The 23,847-nt window shown below is 35.1% G+C and overlaps 1 non-coding gene across 1 annotated transcript; it reads left to right on the forward strand.

Moving 5' to 3' along the window:
• The first annotated feature begins 3,187 nt into the window (after positions 1-3,187).
• On the forward strand, positions 3,188-3,294 carry LOC131181746 (small nucleolar RNA R71). The gene has a single exon (XR_009150225.1). It is a non-coding gene; the product is annotated as a small nucleolar RNA R71 (small nucleolar RNA).
• Positions 3,295-23,847: the final 20,553 nt, after the last annotated feature.

Consider the following 23,847-nt stretch of genomic DNA (forward strand, 5'->3'; position numbering starts at 1 on the left):
GGGCAAAATTTCAGGTCATTCTGAGTTCACTAGGCCAAGTTATGGTCATTTTACTATTGCTGGTCAGAATGTACCAAAATTGGTCACTTTAAGTTATTTTAGGTCAATTTTGGTTCGGCCAGTTTTTGGACCCGAACTTGTGCAAGCTTTTTGACATGCTTATGGTCATTTCTGGGCTTTGGTGTCTTCATAAGACTTGTAGATATAGGTCTTAACTATTCAGGATCAAAATTTCAGATCAATTGGACCTGTTTTGAGTGAGTTATGGCCAAAAAACTAACTGTTGCCCAAATGGTCAATTTTCAGGCCTTAATTGCACTAATCCGGATTTGGTCACTTTTCAAGTTACCTTACAAGCAGAATTTTGGTAAGCTTCCTTCATGAAAGTTGGGACTTTTTGTGCCTAGTTTCACCTCCAATTGGTCTCATACCAGTTGGAGCCACACACTTAAGGTTCTAGGCCCATAACATAAACTGCCCTATTACATTTTATTCATTACTCATCAAAGGACACTTTTAACATTTACCAAACTAAACATTCATGCCAATTCTGGTTTGTACCATGACCTAAACACAATTCAAAACATATTGTTGGTCATTTTGGCAGCTTACAATCACCCTCAATATGCACCATTTAGTACAGAATTTTTCAAACTCAAATTACAACAATTCAATCACCTTACATGTCCAGCCTCACACCATCATACATATACCCAAGCTGCCATAACAACTATCACAATTCAACATTGATATTCCATAAACCAAACATGAAATAACATCTTTATGGTTCACCAAACCAAGCTGCCAATTCATGCATTACAGTCCATTAATTTCCAAGCTTCCAAATTCAAGTACACATTCACATATACTAAGTATACATCACCCAAATTAATTCCTACACACATAAACATTTAATTAACCCTTTAATCTACCATTTACAAGCAAGAATAAATTGTTCTCAAGGAGTTTCCATGGCTGCCAAAAGTACACATCCCCCTTTAAACATCAAACCTCAAAAATCTCTCCATAATTCAAGTGCCCATAACATCCTTATAAACTTTAATGAAACAATAACCAAAAACACAAACTTACCACTTTGGAAACTCTTCAAAATCTCGCCAAAACTTGGTCTTCTTGTTGCCTATCTACTGCCCAAGGTGTATGGACAATCTTTAATGAAGGAAAGTGGGAAGAAAGGAGCTTGAATCTCACATGCATGGAGCTTCAAACCATGCGTCAATGGAGTTTTTTGGGAGAAAATTTCTGCTGGTTCTAAGGTTGAAGATGAAGATGTGTATTCTACCCAAGATGATGAGTTAGTGGTCCACTTTGATGGGTGAGTGGAGCACTAAGCTTAAATTAAATATTAGTTTAATATAAGATTTCATTTTCCCACATTAAGCTTCCCATGTTTGCTATTTACATTAGGTACCACTAATTTAATTTTTCATGACATTTTCCAAGTGTAATATCATTTATTTTTAATGGAAATTTAGGCCAAAAGACAACTCAGGGTGTCAAATGACTACAATGCCCCTATTCGCGTTGCATTCCCGATTTTTCGGTAACACCGGGTTTTGTCCGTTTTTCGATTTCTCACTTTTCTTTGTACTAATTAATTAATTTTTCTTTGATATTTATAATGGTATTTATACTTCAATAAGAGTCTATCTAAGTTCTAAAAATATTTTCTACGGTTCCCCGCAGTCCAGGGCTAGTCAATGGTCCACGCCGTGACTTCCCGGTGTGGTCACCCATCGTTAGGGTTCTCGGCTCGCTTAACTTGGTTACATTTCTTTGCTATTATTTTTCCTTTCTTTTTCTTGTATTTTATTTTCTTGTATTTCATTATTTTATGTCTCCTCACTCATATCGAAGTGTAGTTCTAGGCATCCTAGCTGTCCGGACAATACTGGTCACTGGAACAGTAGAACACACTACAGAACTTAGGGGTGTTGCAGCTACAGTTTCATGGTCTTCAAGTTTCCTCTTGTTTGAGAGAATTTCTTTTAAGAATTTTGCATAAGAGGGCATTTGTGAAAGAGCATCAATAAAAGGCACATTTATGTATAGCTTTTTTAAAACCTCTAAGAACTTTCCAAATTGCTTATCAAGCTTGGCTTTTTGAAATCTTTGTGGAAAGGGAAGTTGTGGCTTGTAAGGCTCTGGAGGTATATACTTCTCTTTCTTCTCTTCAATTTTCTGTTCACATTTTTCTGCACTATCTTTCTCACTTTCTTATTTTTCACTCTCATCAATTTCTTTCTCATTTTCTCTCTTCTTACTATTTTCACTTTTCTCATTTTTTTCACTCTTCTCATTATTTACAACTTTCCCATTTCTTAAAGTAATAGCTTGATACTGTGCTCTTAGGTTTTCTGATTGACTTAGAAGTTTTCCAAAAGACTTGGTACCTGAGGAAGATGCTTGTTGTGCAATCTGATTTTCCAACATTCTGTTATGTGTTTGCATCTGTTAGCCTTTCTTTCATCTCTCTCATCTCTTCATCATGCTTAGTTTGGTTAGCAATAATCTGTTGTAATAAAGCTTCTGTGGTGGAACTTTGTTCTTGCTGTTTTTGTGGAGGTGCAGGATTCATGTTTCTCTGCTGAAAAGTAGGCAATGGTTGCCTATTTTGCTGATATGGAATTCTTGTTGCTGTTGTGGCTGAAAGTTCTGATTTTGGACTTGATTCTGCTGATTTCCCCATGAAAAGTTGGGATGATTCCTCCAAGTTGGATTATAAGTTTGAGAGTAAGGATTCCCCATTTGTTTGTTTCCATAATTACCAACATATTCAGCTTGCTCTCCATAGTCTACTCCACAGCTGGTTGTTCCTTCTGCATAAGCAACTTGTTGTGAACTTCCAGATGATGATGATGATGAACTAACCAACATATTTAAATCTTCCATCTTCTTAGCCAAAACATTTGTAAGTGCATCAAACTTTGCATTAATCATGTTGAATGGATCAAGGTCATACATTCCAGCTTCTTGCCTCTTTTGAGTTGGAGCTGGTCCTCTTGGACTACTTCAAAGATGAGTATTCTTTGCAATTTTCTCCAATAGCTCATAAGCTTCATCTTCATGCTTCATAATAAATTCTCCTCCTATTTGAGCATCAATAATCTCCCTAATTGCAGGAGTAACATTGGTGTAAAAATTCTGGTTTATCATCCATTTTGGAATGGCATGATGTGGGCATTGTCTCTCTAATTCTTTCCATCTCATCCATGATTCATAGAGAGTTTCATCTTCTCTTGGTCTGAAAGCTGTCATTTGATTCCTCAATTCTTGAGTTTTTCCAGGTGGAAAATATTGTGCAAGAAATGCATCAGTGAGTTACTCCCAATTTCTAATGGAGTTGTGAGGTAAAGAATCAAGCCAATCCAATGCTCTATCCTTCAAAGAGAATGGGAATAGCTTCAATCTTGCTGCATCATCAGATACTCCAGGTTGTGTTTGCATATCACAAATCATAGCAAACTTCTTTAGATGTGTATGTGGATTTTCAAAAGGATGTCCCCCAAATTGGGAATTTTGAATCATTTGAAGAACTCCAAAATCCATCTTGTAACTATTTGCATCAATTCTTGGTCTTGCTATGCTCTCTCTCAAATCATCAAAACGAGGAAAAGCATGATCCATCATACTTCCCCTAGGCACATTAGCATTTACAACCTCTTCACCTTGGGTTACATTTTCATTGTTTCGATCATTTCCAGCATTAACGCCACCAATTCTAATTCTTTCTTCAGCCATGTCTGCTTCAATTTCATTTTCTCTTAAGGCTTCTTTCCTTTTTCTGGTTTCTTTCTTGTTGGCTCTACAAAATTTCTCAATTTCAGGATTAAACAATAAAGATGTGTCACTTGTGCTTCTAGCTCTTCTCATAAAAGATTAATAATACCTAAAAAGAACAAACAAATACAAAATGAAAAGATAACAAAGATAAAACTATAAAAAACTAAAATAATTAAGAATTCAATCTTAAACAAATAACTCCCCCGCAACGGCGCCAAAAAATTGATGTGGCCCAACCGCTAGTGCACGGGTCGTATAAGTAATATAGAAAAAATATCATTCCCATGAGGAGTTGTGTTAATGATTGAATTTTTGATATAAAAATTTGACTAATTTAAACTATTTTTGAAATTAAAGCAATAAATTGATGGATATTGAAGTATGAAATCTATATGTGCAAAATCAATAATCTATTCAACAATGTAATGATTTAACTAAAATTGCATCAAATTAAAATAAGCAAATTGAAATATGGCAAGATTTAAAGTGGCAAGTAATTAAATTCAATTAGAAATTAACAATGATAAAAAGGCGATTCCGGAGTTCGGGAGTTCATATTCAAGCTATTTTAGGATTTTAAATTGGTTATCCAATCTTGTGGAACTTACGGGTTTTAAGGAGATTAATTCTTAAATCCTTTGAATACCTTTTCGAGTGGGACAAAGAGTGCCTTAATCAATCTAATCCTACTTTTGTGGAGTTAAAGTTAATCAAGACCCATTAAGTTCCTTAATTAATCTATAAATCCTCTTAATCCTTAGTCTATTTATAGATCTAAGTTAATTAAGTCCAATTTCTTAATTATCTATCACAAGGCTTTCTCCTTTCGGTGCCTCAACCATGGATTAAGAACATCACTTAATGGAATCCTACGCTAAGCATTTCATTGAGCACACAAGAAATGAATAAAACTCATTAAGACCACAAAATATGGATTACCCAATCAAAATTCACAAAATATCTCAAATATTACATCCCAACTCAGGAATCTAATGAAATCTACTCACTATCCATTATATTTACAAGATATTCTGAGTTAATATGGCAATAAAACTTTAATCTAAGCTAAAAACTAAGAAACCCAATACAAGAAATGTAACACCCCTAAGTTCGATAGTGCGTTCTATTGTTCCAGTGACCAGCGTTGTCCGGACAGCTAGGATGCCTAGAACTACACTTCGATATGAGTAAGGAGACATAAAATAATGAAATACAAGAAAAGAAAATACAAGAAAAACAAAGGAAAAAATAATAGCAAAGAAATGTAACCAAGTTAAGAGAGCCGAGAACCCTAGCGATGGGTGACTGCACCGGGAAGTCACGGCGTGGACCGTTGACTAGCCCTGGACTGCAGGAAACCCTGGAAAATATTTTTAGGACTCAAATAAATATTTATTGAAGTATAAATATCATTAGAAATATCAAAGAAAAATTAAATAATTAGTACAAAGAAAAGTGAGAAATCGAAAAACGGACAAAACCCGATTATTTGAAAAATCGGGAATGCAACCCGAACAGGGGCATTGTGGTCATTTGACATCCCGAGTTGTCTTTTGACCTAAATGTCCATTAAAAATAAATAATATTACACTTGGAAAATATAATAAAAAATTATTTAGGGGTACCTAATGTAAATAGCAAAAATGGAGTGTAAATGGAGTAATTATCACGTAAAACTTATTAAATTATTATCCTAGCATGAGTGGAGCACTATGGGATTATATAAAGCACCAAATGGACAGAATTTATCACCAAAACACTTCATCTTCAACCTCACACACCCATGGCCGAATTGGAGCTCCTAAGCTTTCTCCATGGCCATCCCACATGCAAGCCCTAATCTACCATGATCAAGCCATCATTTCTTCAAGAGTCCTTCATTAAACTTGTTCTACACATCATGGGCAGCATGTAGGAAGCAAGAAAGAGGAGTTTTGGTGAAGTTTAATCAAGCCCAAGTTGAGGTTAGTGCTTAATCTTTCCAATTTCTTTCACTAATCCTTGTGTTGAGCTTTGGGTAAGTTGAATTATGGAGAAATTTTTGAGGTTTGATGTTTAAATGGAGAAGTGTACTTTTGGCAGCCATGGAAACACTTTGAAGGCAGTTTATTTTTGCTTGTAAATGATGAATTAAATGATTGATTAAATGTATATTGTGTAGAAAATTGTTTGGGTGATGTATACTTAGTATATGTAAATGTGAATTGAAATTTGAAGCTTGGAAATTAATGGATTGTAAATGCACTAATGCGGCAGCTTGTTGACTCTTGAAGAATGCTGGAATTCATGCTTGGTTTTTGGTATATTAATGTTGACTTGTGTTGGATGTTATGGCAGTTTGAGTGTATATATGATGGTGTGAAGTTGGACATGAAAAAAAAAAGTGTTATGGTTAGGTGCTTGAATTGTTGTAATTGAGTTGAAAAATTCTGCAGTTTATGGTGTTTGTTGAATGTAATTGTAAGCTGCCAAAATGACCTATAATATGTTGTAAATTATGTTTAGGTTATGGTACAACCAGAATTGACTTGAATGTTGAGTTTGGTAAGTATTAGGAGTGATCCTTGATATGTTTGGAAGAAATGCAATAAGGTAGTTTGAGTTTTAGGCCTATAACTTTAAGTGTGTGGCTCCAATTGGTATGAGACCAATTGGAGGCGAAACTAGGCACAAAATGTGCCAACTTTCATGAAGGAAGCTTGCCAAAATTCTGCTTGCAAGGTAGCTTGAAAAATGACCAAATCCGGATTAAGTGCAATTGAGGCCTGAAAATTGACCATTTGGGCAGCAGTTAGTATTTAGGCCATAACTCACTCAAAACAGGTCTAATTGACCTGAAATTTTAACCATGAATAGTTAAGACCCATATCTAGAAGTCTTATGAAGACACCAAAGCCCAGAAATGACCATAAGTAAGTCAAACAGCTTGCACAAGTTCGGGTCCAATAACTGGCCGAACCTAAAATGACCTAAAGTGACCTAAAGTGACCAATTTTGATGCAATTTGACCAGCAATAGTAAAATGACCATAACGTGGTCTGCATAACTCAGAATGACCTGAAATTTTGGCCCGCGTTCCATAATACATAGATCTACAAGTTTGTAGTTTTGACCGAAACCCGAAAACCGAGGGAACTAGGTCGTCCTGCTCGGTCAAACTAGTATCCCGGAATCCAGCAAATTGCAAGAAAATGCAGTATACACAGAACTGAAATTGGTAACATGTACCAATCCTAAAAGACTATCGTATGTGACATGTTAGTAACATTAAAACCTAATTTACCTAGAATGCATCGAGGGTCGATATATTAGGTTGATTAAGCAAATAATAGCATTCAGTGAATTATTTATCAAACATTATCGTTAGAGACAGTTTAATTAAGTACTAAAACACTTCAAATTATGTTTCTCAGTTAGCAAAGACTTAGGGAAAGGGAAGAAAGTACTGAGTCAAGACCAGGAGACAGTTATCAGAGGTTTGTGCACAACAGTTATTTCTTTTGAATTTTTTTCAATTGAAATAAATTATGACTATTTGTATATTATTATTTTCAATTATGGAAATGTGTTTGAATGGATACTTATTGCTTGAAAAGCATTGTAAATAGTTTGAAACTGTGAAAAAATTGATTTAGTGTGATTAGTGAAAATTTGAAGTTAATTAGGAATTGTGTTGCCATTTTGTGAATGAATTTATGACTTTAGAAATGTATTATATTCTCACGAATCATTTGAATAAAATGTTTGGAATTGATTTTGTGTTCACACTTAGCATGACAGTATCATATCATTCCTTCTCCATTTATGGGGTTGTGATCGTTTATTTTCCTTCTCCATTTATGGAGTCGTGATCGTTTATTTTTCTCCCTCTCTAGTTTACCAGTTGAGGTGATCGGATGAGTACTCATTATATAGCTAGCTCCCTTCCTCATTGATTTCGATTAGTGGGGTTGTGATTGCTTTGTCGTGGTGTACAACGCGGCATTGATCAGAAATTTTGTGTCATGGCTTAAGTTGTGTATGAATTGGCAACACTGTGTTCGTAAATTATTTGACTAAATTGTGTTATTATGAGCTTTGAAAATTTGTAAAATGGAGTTTAAATTCTTATTGACATTCACTGTCTTTTGAATTTAACTATGTTTTGATTACTGAGATTTATTGTGATATTATGTTAAATTCCTTATGACATTCATTGTCTTGAATTTAACTATGGTTTTACGTATCTATCATTTATATGATTTATGAACTATGATTTAAAGTTGTATTTGATTTATGAACTGAGACATTGTCTCAGCGATAGCTTTTTATTGCTGTTGTAGGTAGACAGACAGACAGGGCAGCAGACTAGGCTACTAGTACATCCAACGAGAGATTATCGGGTATAATGAGTATACCACATTTTACATTTTGTACTGTAATGTATGACCACTGTATGTACATAGTGTTCTTGGTTTTGGGCAGTTGTAAATTAAAATTATACATTGAAGTTGTAAAGTAAATTATGAGTTATTTTGACTTGTAAAAATTATATTATATTTCTTGTATCTCAGTCTTTGAAAAATCACTGTGGATTTGAGTTGAGATATGTTGGAGTTGAGATTTGAAAATATATTGAAGTGCTTTTTACAGGTTTTCTGAAGAACTGTTTTATCCAAAATACATATGGCACTCTGCCAAAATTTTTACAGAAATTCCAAATAATTCAAATGTGTTAGCTCTTTCACTTAAGTTCAAAAAAAAAATTTTAACACCTGTAAATAGTGCTCACCACTGTAAAAAGAAGTAAGAAAAGTTTTAAAATCGCTTGTAGTGTATTTAATGGGTTATCAGTAAACGAAGTTGGTAATTCATTAGGTATACTACGGAATCATGTTATGCCTTACAGAGGGGTAGGGTGTGACATGTTTTAGTGGTATCGGAGCTAGTTTTTAAATTCTGTTTTCACCTGTTATTTGAATATTCTTTCTTTATTGTACAACTGCTCAATATCATTGTTTGATACATACAGTACATTACATTATAAATATGCACTAACGGGAGGAAATCTCCTTGTGTTATTTGTTCAAGAGATCTAAAATCCTCGCATTGACTATGGAAGAGGGTGATCATTCAGTCGATCAATCTATTGAGGCTGAGGTGCAGGGGGATGCCCCAGGCCTACACAATGTTAATGGTTCAGCAGCACCAGCCCCTGCAGTACCGCAGTTTCCTACTCAGTTTGCTCAGCAGATGGCTGCAATGTTCTAATAAATGGCTGGTAATGTGCCTACTCAAGTCCCAATCTGAGACACGGTGGTACAACCACGATCTCCTCTTTGGCGAGATGACAAATTGATGAAGTATGGGGCTACAGAGTTCAAGGGGACAGTAGATCCTCTAGAGGCTGAACAGTGGTTAGAGAGGATGGATAGGGTATTCAAGAAACTGCACTGCATAGAGGAGCTCAGATTTGAATACTTAGTATCTTTGGTACAGGGGGATGCTTATGACTTGTGGAAAACCATTCCCCACAGTCTGGTAGAACCTGCAGTGCTAACATGGAATGACTTTCTTAGGGAATTTAGACAAAAGTATGTCCCCGATGCTTATGTAGACCGGAAGCTACAAGAGTTCCTAAGTCTGAAATAGGGGAGCAGATCAGTGGCTGAGTGTGAAAGAGAATTTTCCCGCTTGAGCCATTATGCAGTAAGTTTACTTGCAACCATCAGGGAGAGATGCAAGAGGTTTAAAATCGGCTTGAAGCCCAGTATCAGATTACAAGTAGTCGGATTCAAACACACTAACTTCTCTGAACTTGTTTCTCAAGCCCTAGAGTTGGAAAGAATTGAGTCTGAAGCTGCTCCTGAAAGAAAAAAATCAGAAAAGATAGAGAAAGAGGAAAAATCAGTAGAACAGAGTTCCAGTGGTCCTACTGGAAAGAGGAAGAACTATGGGGGACACAGCAGAGGTGGCAAGAAGTTTGATAGGGGAAGACATTCAGGACAGAAACCTCCTCTATCTGGTCAGCAGAGTACCAGAGGTTCCTACCCTTCCCGCCAATATGAAAATTGTGGAAGATATCATCGTGGGATATGCTATAAGGCTATTGGAGCCTATTATAACTGTGGAGGCACAGGATACTTTGCCAAGGACTGCACCAGTAGTCGCAAAGTTGGACCACCTCCTACTACTGCAGAAGGGTCAGTTCAGAGCCCTATCACTAGAAGCTCACAACCACCTAGCAGAGGTAGAGGCAAGGGTAGAGGTAGCCCAGCAGGAAGTCAAGGCACAGTGAAACATTCAGAGCAAGACAGTGCTCCGGTCAAAGTCTATGCAATGAAACAGAGGGAAGAGGCTGAGACATCTGATGTTGTGGCTGGTACCTTCTCAACTTTTAACCAAGATGTGTTTATGTTATTTGATCCGGGTTCTACCCATTCTTATGTGAGTGCTAGCATCATTGATTGCATTGCTATTCCATGTACAAAAATGGACTTGAGGTGTTAGTAATAAGTCCGTTAGGATAGGAAGTCAGGGTTAATAAAATGTATAGAGATAGTCCTTTATGATAAGGATTGTGATAATAAGTGAAATTAGTTTTGGAAGAGTTTATCGGTGAAAAGTATTTTCTGACACACCATAAATTATAAAGCTAATTGGCGAGCCTACTTAATGTAAGGCAAGAGGACGTAAAAGTAAGATGCAGTAATGGAATTGCTCTAGATGAGGGCAAGGATGTTACTGTTAGTAATTGCTAATGGATATTGTAATCAGAATAAGTTCGGATATCAGTGAATTCGAAAAGGATAAAAGATAGGAAAGTTTAATCTATTGGAATGTATCGTAGTAACTCTGCAATGTTCTTGATGTTTATACTGTAAGCTGCAGATTACAGTACTAACTTGAGATTATTGTGTAGAGCTACGTATGAGATTATTGTGTAGAGCTACGTACTACCCTATAGTACACCTAGATGAGAATAGTTTCCAATGGCATCTGTTTTGGTATAGTTATGCCAGGACAGAATTTAATTGTTAGAAATAAGTTTGAAAATCCTACTTAGGGATCTAAAACTCAAAAGTTAGAATATCGAAAGGTTATAATTCAGTACAAAAGGAAGTTATAGAATATTGACAGATAAAAAGAGTTATGGACGTAAAAATTTAAACAGTTGATTCAGATATAATAAAGAAATGTTACGAATGTGAGGAAGACGATGGACTAGAATGGTCAGAGGACCAATGACTAGATAAATGATTCTAACATGACCTCAAGAGTCATTCAAGAAGGAACATGAACCGAAATATTAGACAACACAATAGTAAGAGAAGATTGGTGTTATACAAACAAAAAAAAATGTTGTACTAGATTGTTAAAAATCTTATATAAATTTGAGGAAAAGAAGATTAGACGATCGTATAGAAAGGAGAAAATAAACGTATGACTATTGTAAGATGGCTATTGGGTAAAATTTCACGGACGAAATTTATTTTAAGGGGGGGAGAATTGTAACACCCCTAAGTTCGGTAGTGCGTTCTACTGTTCCAGTGACCAACGTTGTCCGGACAGCTAGGATGCCTAGAACTACACTTCGATATGAGTGAGGAGACATAAAATAAAGAAATACAAGAAAAGAAAATACTAGAAAAACAAAGGAAAAAATAATAGCAAAGAAATGTAACCAAGTTAAGCGAGCCGAGAATCCTAGCGATGGGTGACCGCACCGGGAAGTCACGGCGTGGACCGTTGACTAGCCCTGGACCGGGGGGAACCTTTGAAAATATTTTTAGGACTCAAATAAATATTTATTGAAGTATAAATATCATTAGAAATATCAAAGAAAAATTAAATAATTAGTACAAAGAAAAGTGAGAAATCGAAAAACGGACAAAACCCGGTGTTACCGAAAAATTGGGAATGCAACCCGAACAGGGGCATTGTGGTCATTTGACATCCCGAGTTGTCTTTTGACCTAAATGTCCACTAAAAATAAATAATATTGCACTTGCAAAATATAATGAAAAATTAGTTTAGGGGTACCTAATGTAAATAGCAAAAATGGAGTGTAAATGGAGTAATTATCACGTAAAACTTATTAAATTATTATCCTAGCATGAGTGGAGCACTATGGGATTATATAAAGCACCAAATGGACAGAATTTATCACCAAAACACTTCATCTTCAACCTCACACACCCATGGCCGAATTGGAGCTCCTAAGCTTTCTCCATGGCCATCCCACATGCAAGCCCTAATCTACCATGATCAAGCCATCATTTCTTCAAGAGTCCTTCATTAAACTTGTTCTACACATCATGGGCAGCATGTAGGAAGCAAGAAAGAGGAGTTTTGGTGAAGTTTAATCAAGCCCAAGTTGAGGTTAGTGCTTAATCTTTCCAATTTCTTTCACTAATCCTCGTGTTGAGCTTTGGGTAAGTTGAATTATGGAGAAATTTTTGAGGTTTGATGTTTAAATGGAGAAGTGTACTTTTGGTAGCCATGGAAACACTTTGAAGGTGGTTTATTTTTTCTTGTAAATGATGAATTAAATGATTGATTAAATGTATATTGTGTAAAAAATTGTTTGGGTGATGTATACTTAGTATATGTAAATGTGAATTGAAATTTGAAGCTTGGAAATTAATGGATTGTAAATGCACTAATGCGGCAGCTTGTTGACTCTTGAAGAGTGCTGGAATTCATGCTTGGTTTATGGTATATTAATGTTGACTTGTGTTGGATGTTATGGCAGTTTGAGTGTATATATGATGGTGTGAAGTTGGACATGAAAAAAAAAGTGTTATGGTTAGGTGCTTGAATTGTTGTAATTGAGTTGAAAAATTCTGCAGTTTATGGTGTTTGTTGAATGTAATTGTAAGCTGCCAAAATGACCTATAATATGTTGTAAATTATGTTTAGGTTATGGTACAACCAGAATTGACTTGAATGTTGAGTTTGGAAAGTGTTAGGAGTGATCCTTGATATGTTTGGAAGAAATGCAATAAGACAGTTTGAGTTTTAGGCCTATAACTTTAAGTGTGTGGCTCCAATTGGTATAAGACCAATTGAAGGTGAAACTAGGCACAAAATGTGCCAACTTTCATGAAGGAAGCTTGCCAAAATTCTGCTTTCAAGGTAGCTTGAAAAATGACCAAATCCGGATTAAGTGCAATTGAGGCCTGAAAATTGACCATTTGGGCAGCAGTTATTGTTTAGGCCATAACTCACTCAAAACAGGTCCAATTGACCTGAAATTTTAACCATGAATAGTTAAGACCCATATCTACAAGTCTTATGACCAAAGCCCAGAAATTACCATAAGCAAGTCAAACAGCTTGCACAAGTTCGGGTCCAAAAACTGGCCGAACCTAAAATGACCTAAAGTGACCAATTTTGATGCAATTTGACCAGCAATAGTAAAATGACCATAACGTGGTCTACATAACTCAGAATGACCTGAAATTTTGCCCCGCGTTCCATAAGACATAGATCTACAAGTTTGTAGTTTTGACCGAAACTTAAAAATCGAGGGAACTAGGTCGTCCTGCTAGGTCAAAATACTATCCCGGAATCCAGCAAATTGCAAGAAAATGCAGTATACACGGAACTGAAATTGGTAACACGTACCAATCCTAAAAGACTATCGAATGTGACATGTTAGTTAACATTAAAGCCTAATTTACCTAGAATGCATCGAGGGTCGATATATTAGGTTGATTAAGCAAATAATAGCATTCAGTGAATTATTTATCAAATATTATCATTAGAGACAGTTTAATTAAGTACTAAAACACTTCAAATTGTGTTTCTCAGTTAGCAAAGACTCAGGGAAAGGGAAGGAAATACTGAGTCAAGACCAGGAGACAGTTATCAGAGATTTGTGCACAACAGTTATTTCTTTTGAATTTTTTTCAATTGAAATAAATTATGACTATTTGTATATTATTGTTTTCAATTATGGAAATGTGTTTGAATGGATACTTATTGCTTGAAAAGCATTGTAAATAGTTTGAAACTGTGAAAAAATTGATTTAGTGTGATTTGTGAAAATTTGAAGTTAATTATGAATTGTGTTGCCATTTTGTGAATGAATTTATGACTTTAGAAATTTATTGTATTCTCACGAATCATTTGAATAAAATGTTTGGAATTGATTTTTTGTTCGCACTTAGCATGACAGTATCATATCATTCCTTCTCCATTTATGGAGCCATGATCGTTTATTTTTCTCCCTCTCTAGTTTACCAGTTGAGGTGATCGGATGAGTACTCATTATATAGCTAGCTCCCTTCCTCATTGATTTTGATTAGTGGGGTTGTGATTGCTTTGTTGTGGTGTACAACGCGGCATTGATCGGAAATTTTGTGTCATGGCTTAAGTTGTGTATGAATTGGCAACACTGTGTTCGTAAATTATTTGACTAAATTGTGTTATTATGAGCATTGATAATTTGTGAAATGGAGTTTAAATTCTTATTGACATTCATTGTCTTTTGAATTTAACTACGTTTTGATTACTGAGATTTATTGTGATATTGTGTTAAATTCCTTATGACATTCATTGTCTTGAATTTAACTATGGTTTTACATATCTATCATTTATATGATTTATGAACTGTGATTTAAAGTTGTATTTGGTTAATGTTGTGCACTACTGAGACATTGTCTCAGCGATAGCTTTTTATTGCTTTCGCAGATAGACAGACAGACAGAGCAGCAGACTAGGCTGCTAGTACATCCAGCGAGAGATTATCGAGTATAATGAGTATACCACATTTTGCATTTTATACTGTAATGTATGACCACTGTATGTACATAGTGTTCTTGGTTTTGGGCAGTTGTAAATTAAAATTATACATTGAAGTTGTAAAGTAAATTATGAGTTATTTTGACTTGTAAAAATTGTATTATATTTCTTGTATCTCAGTCTTTGAAAAATCACTGTGGATTTGAGTTGAGAAATATGTTGGAGTTGAGATTTGGAAATATATTGAAGTGCTTTTTACAGGTTTTCTGAAGAACTGTTTTATCCAAAATACAGATGGCACTCTGCCAAAATTTTTACAGAAATTCCAAATAATTCAAATGTGTTAGCTCTTTCACTTAAGTTCAAAAAAAATTTTTTAACACCTGTAAATAGTGCTCACCACTGTAAAAAGAAGTAAGAAAAGTTTTAAAATCCCTTGTAGTGTATTTAATGGGTTATCAATAGACGAAGTTGGTAATTCATTAGGTATACTACGGGATCATGTTATGCCTTACAGAGGGGTAGGGTGTGACAAGAAAGGTAAGAAATATGCAAGAAAGGAAAGAAAACTCCAAATCTAGTTGGAAATGGTGTGGGTGACGTTTTTGACTCTTCAGCTGCTGCCCTTTTTCTTTCCCTTTTCTCCTCCCTTCTAAAATGGGATAAGGGTCTATTTATAACTTTTTCTGACAAAGAGCCCTAAAATGGTGTGTTTGAGGTGTGATTTTCTGAGGGAATCTTCTGCCAGCTCATTATGAAGTCTTTATGGGGTCTGCATAAAGTGGACTGCATAAGTTATGCAGTCCCTTATGCAGTTTTCGACTTGTTTCTGGCTCTCTGTGCAAAATTGCATGAGCGAGGTGCAAGACTGCATAAGTTATGCAGGATTCCGTGAGGTTGCATAAGGGAGGCACAAATCTGCATAACTTATGCGACAACTTATGCAGATTTCGGTAGGTGTTTGGGACATTGTTTCTTCTCCTTGTGCAGAACGGCACAACTTATGCGGCAAGTTATGCGCAATTTGGCCAATGCATACTTCAACTTTGAAACTTGTTTTTGACATCTTTGGCTATGAAAATCACTCCTCAAAAGTAAAATTTTTTTTTAGTTCCTCAAAAACACCATTTTACCTACAAAATAAAGTAAAATTACAAAGTAATCCAAAAATTGACAATAATAAAAAATTATCTAAATAACTAATGAAATTAGCTAAAAGTGACTAATTATCAAATAAAATGGCTATGAAATTAAACCTAAATGACTATGCAAAATGTATGTATCAACTGCTAATTCCAGTACAGAGGCTGAGTATATTGCTGCATCTGATGCTACAAAAGAAGATATTTAGATAAAGAAGTTTGTCATAGAATATGGAGTGATTCCTTCAATTGTGTCACCTGTTCCTTTTTACTGTAACAACAATGGTGTAATTGCTTAAGCAAAGGAACCTAAGTCTCACTAGAAATCTAAGCACATAGAAAGACGCTATCATATTATCAAAGAGATAGTTGGGAAAGGTGATATAGGCATGCAAAAAATAGCTTCAGTTGAGAATCTAGCTGATCCACTTACCAAAGCCATAACACAAAACCAGTTAGATTAACATCTTGAGAAGATGGAACTTGTTTGCTGGTTTTACAACCCCGCAAGTGCACGGATCGCTAACAAGTAATAAAGTGATAAGTAGAGTATCGTTCCCATGAGGACCATTATTTAGCAAGTACCAATCTACACAGTATTTTTGACTGTTTAGGCTATCGAGTATTTAGGGAATAAAGTTTGTTAACTTTAAACACTAGAATAGTAAACATAAAATGAAGTAATCTATTTTTGGAACAATTCTGGAGTTAAGATTTCACACTTGAATCTTATTAGGGACATTATCTCGTTTATTTACTGAATTGAGGATCATTTTCCTTGATGGAAATTAGTCCTAAGCTATCCTAAATTCTCTCTCAAGGCATTTAGGGTGTATTTTAATTAACTCAAACCCTACTTTCATGGTGATCAAATTAATTAAAATCCTTTAAGGCCTTTGAACAATTTTTAGGTTCCACAGAGGTATCAGCCTATGTCTAGGTCAGAATTCCTAGGTTCAAGATCTTGATTTTCTAATGTTAATCTTCACCTTTCAGTCCTTCAATCAACATCTACAATTATGTTTAAGTGGGTACCAACACATAGCATGCATTAAGATCATAAGAAATTAAACCAAGAAACGAATCTGAAATCTAGTAAATAAAACTTAATGTTCATCAATAATAATAATTACAAGCATTACTCTCCCAAATCCAGAATAAGGAAACTACTCACTCATGGTGAGTTCAGGAAATATCATGATAGAAGGTAAAAACAATAAAAAGAAAATCATGTAAAAGAAATAAAATAATAGAAATCTATCTAGGGAGATGAAACGAAGGAACCGGAGATAATTTGCAGCTTTGATCTTGTGGAGCTTCAGTTGAAAAACTTCTTTTGGTACTGATGCAGAGCCCGATAGCAGCAGCCTTCAGCAGCATTGCCTGCGACCCTCGTGACAGACCTTTCTTCCTGATGTTTTCTTTTCTATTTATATTGGTTGCTCTAGGGTTAGGTCATTTTGAGTCCAAAAGGCTTTAGGAGTCTCGTTTGAATTAGAAAACAGGAGGGGAATTTGAGTTACAAAACTAGCTGCAGCATAGTACATGGCCCGTGTGTCACTACATGGGTCCCGTAATGAAGGGCCGTGTAACTTGCTGAAGGGGAATTGTGAAATCTTATTTTGGCATAGAAAGTTACACAGGTCTGTGCCAACTACATGGGCCTAGTTACACGGGCCGTGTACTATTGTTCCCATAAGGTTCTTCAAGCTTGCGCCTGGCAGAGACTTACACGGGTCCCTGCAGATTACACGGGTCTACTTACACGACCCGTGTACTTGTGTTTCTCATCGATTCTCTTGGCTTTCTTCTGGCAGAGAGTTACATGGGTCTGGGGCTTGGTTTACACGACTCGTGTACTTTGTATTAGTAGCAATTCTCTGTCTTTTGACTCCTCTAAGCTTTCCTTTGTACTTTTATACTTCTAGGGCTTCACCCAAATACCTGAAATGATGCAGAAAACATGAAATTAAGGGCTTTATAATAGAAATTACAAAAACTAATGAAATCAACTATTATGCATGAAAATACTTGCCTAAATGCTATGAAATAGAATGCAAATGTGCTTAAAAATATCTATACAATTCAAGCGTATCAAATATCCTCAAGCAAAAAAAAACTCTGTTTTAAAGCACATTTGAGGGGATACTTAGGAATATAACCATCAATTTACTAAGCATAGAATTGAACTCCTGCAACCTTCATACCAATTTCCCTTTTTCAAGGCATAAGAGTTCTAATAACTGCCTGTTTAGAACTTCACCTCATTTCATGGTGTTTCAACTAATTATTCCTCTATACAAGACCATTAATAAACCAAAAATAACCTGTCTTATCATCATAGATTTGAGAAACACTAACTCCCCCAAAATTGCCTCTTTTGTGAGTGATTGTGATGAAGTAATTGAATTCTAACTCCATAAGCATATCTTAATTTTCTATCTCCACTAATATAGCATGCACTTTTCAAAAGATCAAAAGGTCTTTAAAAGGGTTATAACTAAAGGGATAATGACTTGGTTGCCAATGAAAGGTTTTTAGGGAATTCAAATATGAGGATAGCATGTATGCATAAAATCCAACTATACTGAGTTTGTTTTTACATATTTTGCATGGAGAGGAAAGGCTTTTGGCTTTTTATATTGCCAAGCATGCTTCCATGATACTTATTTTGGGACTTTTTTTTCTTTTTCCTTTTTCTCCTCTCCCCCAAACTCATTGCTTTTGCTAGGTTGGAAAGGCAAATTTTTCTTTGGTTTCAATTGCACACTCGCATTCTTTCTTGAGTTCCACATCCTCTCTTCATTTCCTTTATGCATTTTTCTTCCTCAAAAGGGTATGGTAGGTGTTTAGGTAAGGGGCTGGGTAAATAACATGGGTAAGCAATAAATTTTAAGGGATGAACATAGGCTTCAAGTTGGCTACAAGGGATATACATTTTAATTAGGGGTGGCTAAGGCTTAGTGAGGTTATATCAAAGTATGCCTTAATCATTTCTTCATCAAGCATATGCTAGGATTTCGCCTTGATAGGTCAAAGAGATATGTTCTAGAGCTAGTGAGGCATTTTTAGGTTTGCTTGTATTTCAAAAATTATTCTCCTAATTTTAGAAGTTCAATGTGATAAATTAATAGTTATGAAGAGGTTTAACTAGTCTAGTTCCATTAAAAAGATTAGTTTCTTTACAAACAACATGTTAGAATTCCTTTTTGCCTATCTAGATCCGTTCATTCCTCTATCCTGTGGAGTCTAATTATTAGCTTACTAAAAATTTGGTTACAGTGTTAAGTTTCACAATTTAAAATCCAAAAATTTTCAAAAATTCTCAAAAATTTTGATACACAAGAATAATGTAGCTGAATTTAAATGATGCAATAAGGTGCATGTAATGATATGCAAGTGCAAATGTATCCCCCCCAAACTCAAACTAGACATTGTCCTCAATGTCAACATAATGTGCAAAATAAGAGCAAACGTACAAAAATTTTAAGGAAGCATATTTATTAAGCATGGAGAATATTTTGAACATAAATTAAATAAAAGAGACCTATGGTTTCAAGTTAGGACTAAGGCATGTAAGATATTATAATAAAGGTCCTATCCTATAGTCCTAGCTCTAAAAGGCCTCAGATGATGATGATGGTGATGCTGGTAATCCTGGCTCCTTTTCCTCCTCATCCTCCTCATCCTCCTCATCTAACTTGTCCATTAGCATGTCCAGCTTATTATGTGCTTCTTGGAGGCTGTCCTCGATACCTCGCATCTTGCCGTATATTGTGGTCTCCATGCATTGCAGGTATGCGAGGACCGGATTTGTCGGTGGTGGTGTGTATGGAGGCACTCGGACAGGGGACTCTTCGAACATCCGCCCTTGCCCTTTTTCTTGAGGCTGTGAAGTTTTTCCAGGTCCCTCCCTTGCCTCGTCTCTCCAAGGGATGGTGTTTCCTTCGGCGCCCACCAAGTAGCATGTTTTGCCCACCTTCTTACATATCCCCATGGATATGCAGATAGTTTGATCAATTCTCGATGTTTCAGTAACAAAGCACAGTCTGTTATGTCCTGGAATGAAGCCAATGTGGAGGTCAATGGTGGTGACAAGGCCACCAAGTACAATGTGCCTGGTAGACTGTTGGCAGAGCCATCAGAGATGGTTGCACAGGAAAAAGCCTTTGCTACAGCGTTGTCCAGTTACCATGCACCATAGGAAAAATAGCTCGCTGGCGTTGACAACGCCAAGTGTAACACCCCTATATTCGGTAGTACGGTCTACTATTTCGGTGACCAGCGTCTGTCCGGATAGCTAGAATGCCTAGGATTATACTTAAATGTTAGTGAGGAGACATAAAATAATGAAATAAAATAGAGGAAAATACAAGAAAAATAAAGAAAAAATAAGAGCAATGAAATGTGATTAAGTTAAATGAGCCAAAAATAGTAGCGATGGGTGACCACACTAGAAAGTTACAGCGATGACCGTTGACTAGCCTTGGACTGCGGGGAACCCTGAGAAATATTTTTAAGACTTAAATAAACATTTATTGAGGTATAATTGATTTAGAAAATGTCAAAGAAAATTTAATTAATTAGTATAAAGAAAAATAAAAAATTGAGAAACCTACAAAAATCGGTGTTATCTAAAAATCGAGAATACAAACCGAATAGGGGCATTTTGGTCAATTAACAACCCGAGTTGGCTTTTGACCTAAATGTCCATGAAAAATAAATGAAATTAAAGTTTGAAAACCCCATGAAAAATGAAAATTAGAAATGAAATGTAAATAGTGAGAAATTAGGGTGTTAATTATAATTATAGAAACTTAGATTAATTAAATGTTTAATTAGACTTAGTGCTCCACTAAGTGAAGTATAAAAATCACGTAAAGTCAAGGCTAGCCACTTCAATTCTTCTTCCTCATTTCATCTTCAAATTTTCTGAACCCATTTCATTCCAAAGAACTCCATTGCCATCCATGTGTGGAGCTTTATCCACTCAAGATCAAGCTATCCAAACATCAAGTCTTCTTCACTAAAGTTGTTCTACACAACTTGGGCAGCATATTGGGAGCAAAAAGGGAGGGATTTGAAGAAGATTTAACAAGCTTCAAAGATAGGTAAGTGTTTGTTTTCCATTCTTGCTTCATTAAAGTGGGTGTTGATGTTGTGGTGTGTTAGATTATGGAAAAATTTTGAGGTTTGATGAGTTATTGGAGGGTACTATCTTTGGTAGCCATGGAATCTCATGGTTAATGAATTATTCTTATATATATTTGTTGGGAATTCATGTTGATTAAAGTGATTTAATGTCTAGTAAATTATTTCCATGTGTATGTGGTGATTGTACATTTGAAATTGGAGTGGAAGAAATTATGGAAGGCTTATGCATTTTAGGACAATTTGGTAGCCTTATGACTTGTAGAAAAATGCTTGAATTCATAAAGATTATTTGATGAAGTGTGGTAGTAAGGATTGATGAATATATATGTAATTTGGTGGTGGAAGTTATATGTAAAATTTAGGAGTGCTAATGTGCATATATTGTTATAAAGGAACTTTATAATTTAGGATTGTGTTTAGTGTATTAAAGGTCATTGTACTCTGCCCAAATTGACTATAATGTGAAGTGATAAATGAATTTGGTTTGGTACCAAAACAAAATTAGGTATGAGAAGTTTAAAGTTAGCAAGTTGAATGTATATTTGATTGGTGTTTGAGGAAAGTGTAAAGGGCAGTATGCATTTCAGTCTATAACTCTAAATGTGTGACTCCAATTGGTATGAGGCCAATTGGAGGTGAAACTAGGCACAAAATGTGCCAACTTTTATGTTGGAAGCCTACCTAAATTCTGTCAAGAAAGTGACATGAAAATTGACCAAATCCGGATTGGTGACATTGCAAACCTGAAAATTGACCATTTGAACAACAGTCAGTATTTTGGCCATAACTCACTCAAAATGGGTCCAAATGACCTGAAGTTTATGTGGTTGGAAAGATTAGTTATAGGGCTACAATTTTGGTTAAGACCACCAAACCCAGAAATGACCATAACCAATTCAAAATGATCGCCAAATTTGGGTTACAAAAACTGGCCGAATTGACTTTAACATAAAAATGACAAACTTTGCAATATAAGTGCAACTTGACCAGCATTGGTAAAATGACCATAACTGGGTCCACAGAACTCCAAATGACATGAAATCAGTCCCAAAATTTCAATAAGACATAGATCTATAATATTGGTAATTTGACCAAAACCCAAAAATCAAGGAAAATAGGTCAATTAACATGATTAAGTTGGCACACTAAATCTGGAATTAGCACATTTGATCATAAAATCTAGAAAATTCAAATAAGCATATCTCTCACCAGAAGTGTCCAATTTAAATGATCCATACCAATCTGGAAAGCTAAGAAAGAAACCTAAAACACTGTTTTAGACAACTTCCTCAAATTGTAAATGCATAAGGTCAAAATTTAAGGTCAAAGCCATTGACCTAATTAAGGACCATGCCAATATAGGACCTTTGAGTCCAAGTTAACAATTTGTCTATAAAGAATTCTATAAGACTTGAAAAATGGTAAGCAAAATTTCTGGTTGACCCTAAGATATAGGGCAACAATACTTATGAAGAATGCTAGACCTCAATGTGATTACAAATAGTCCAAATAAATTAGTAAAATCAGAACCGAAAATGCCTAAAAAGGAAACTAAAACTTAGATTTGACTTAGTTATGGTTAATCTATTAAATTTACACTGTAGCTTGGTCCAATAGACCGTGAACATTGGCCATGAAATCTGGAAAATGGCAATAAAATGCAATAAGCTTTAAAATGAAATTGCTAACATATACTAACACTTAGAGACTATAAAATGTGACAAATTGGGAACATTAAAATTAATTCACCTAGTGTGTATTAATGGTCAATATTGTAGGTTGACTAATGAAATGAATTGAAGGGAATAGTACCAAGAAAATTTAGATATTGGATCTTATCGTTAGAAACAAGTTAACTGAGCACTAAAACACTTTAAATTGTGTGTTTCAGTTGAAAAGGATATTAAGAAGCATAAGGAACATTGTGTCAAGGCCTAGAGGCTACTCAGATCAGGTCTGTGCATAATACTTTTTATATTCACTGCTTTTACTAGAAAATTTATTTGGAGAAATGAGTTGTGACTTTATGACTTGGGAAAATTTATTTGATAAAAGTTTATTGCCTATTTTAGAAATGGAAATTTGAAAATGAGATTTGTTTGATTGTTGCCTTAATTACAATTGAACATTATAGTTTTAAATTGTGTTTGTGCACAATAACTTTAAATAATTGTTTTCCTATTGAAAACTTGATTAGTATGCATTGTGTTAATTATGGGTTTCGATAACTACTGTGTTGCCACTTTGTGAACGAAAAATTTGACTTTGGAAATTGATTGTGTTTTGCATGAAATATTTGAATAATATGATTTGAAATTGTTTTTGATTCACACTTGGCATGGTAGTCCCTTACTTTGTTCCTCCTCCACTTGTGGGGTTGAGTTTGATATTTGATTATTTTCCTCCCTCTCTAGCTTGCCAGTCTGAGTTGAGTTTGGATGAGTAATCATTAGCTAGCTAGCCACCTCCCTCATTGATTTCGACTAGTGGGGTGAGTTTACCTTGTCGTGGTGTACAACACGGCATGTTCTAAAAAATTTGTGTCATAACCTAAGTTGTGTTATTGATTGACAACACTGTGTTATTCAATTGTTTGATCAAATTTGTGTTATTCGAACTTTGAAAATTGTGATATGAAATTGTGAATTATTTGCATTGTAAATTATCAATAAAAGTTTTATACGACATTTTAAATTGTTATTGTGCACCACTGAGTAAATTTTACTCAGCGATAGCTTTTTCATTGTTGTCGCAGGTAGACAGACAGATAAAGCAGCAGAGTAGGCTGCTTGTGACTTCGCTTTGGGATTTTGCCGGGTATATTGAGTATACCACTTCCTAGTAAATATTATTGTAATGTATGTGAACTGTATGTATATATTGTACTTGGTCTTGAGCAGTTGTAAAATAAAGTTATAAATTATTTTGGCCTGTCAAAATATTGTATTACAATTCTCTTATTTTAGCTTTTGAAATACTCATTTATTTACACTTTATCTTTGAAATTGCTGAAAATGAT

This window comes from Hevea brasiliensis, chromosome 7 (genome assembly GCF_030052815.1).
Source record: "Hevea brasiliensis isolate MT/VB/25A 57/8 chromosome 7, ASM3005281v1, whole genome shotgun sequence".
Classification (NCBI taxonomy): domain Eukaryota; kingdom Viridiplantae; phylum Streptophyta; class Magnoliopsida; order Malpighiales; family Euphorbiaceae; genus Hevea; species Hevea brasiliensis.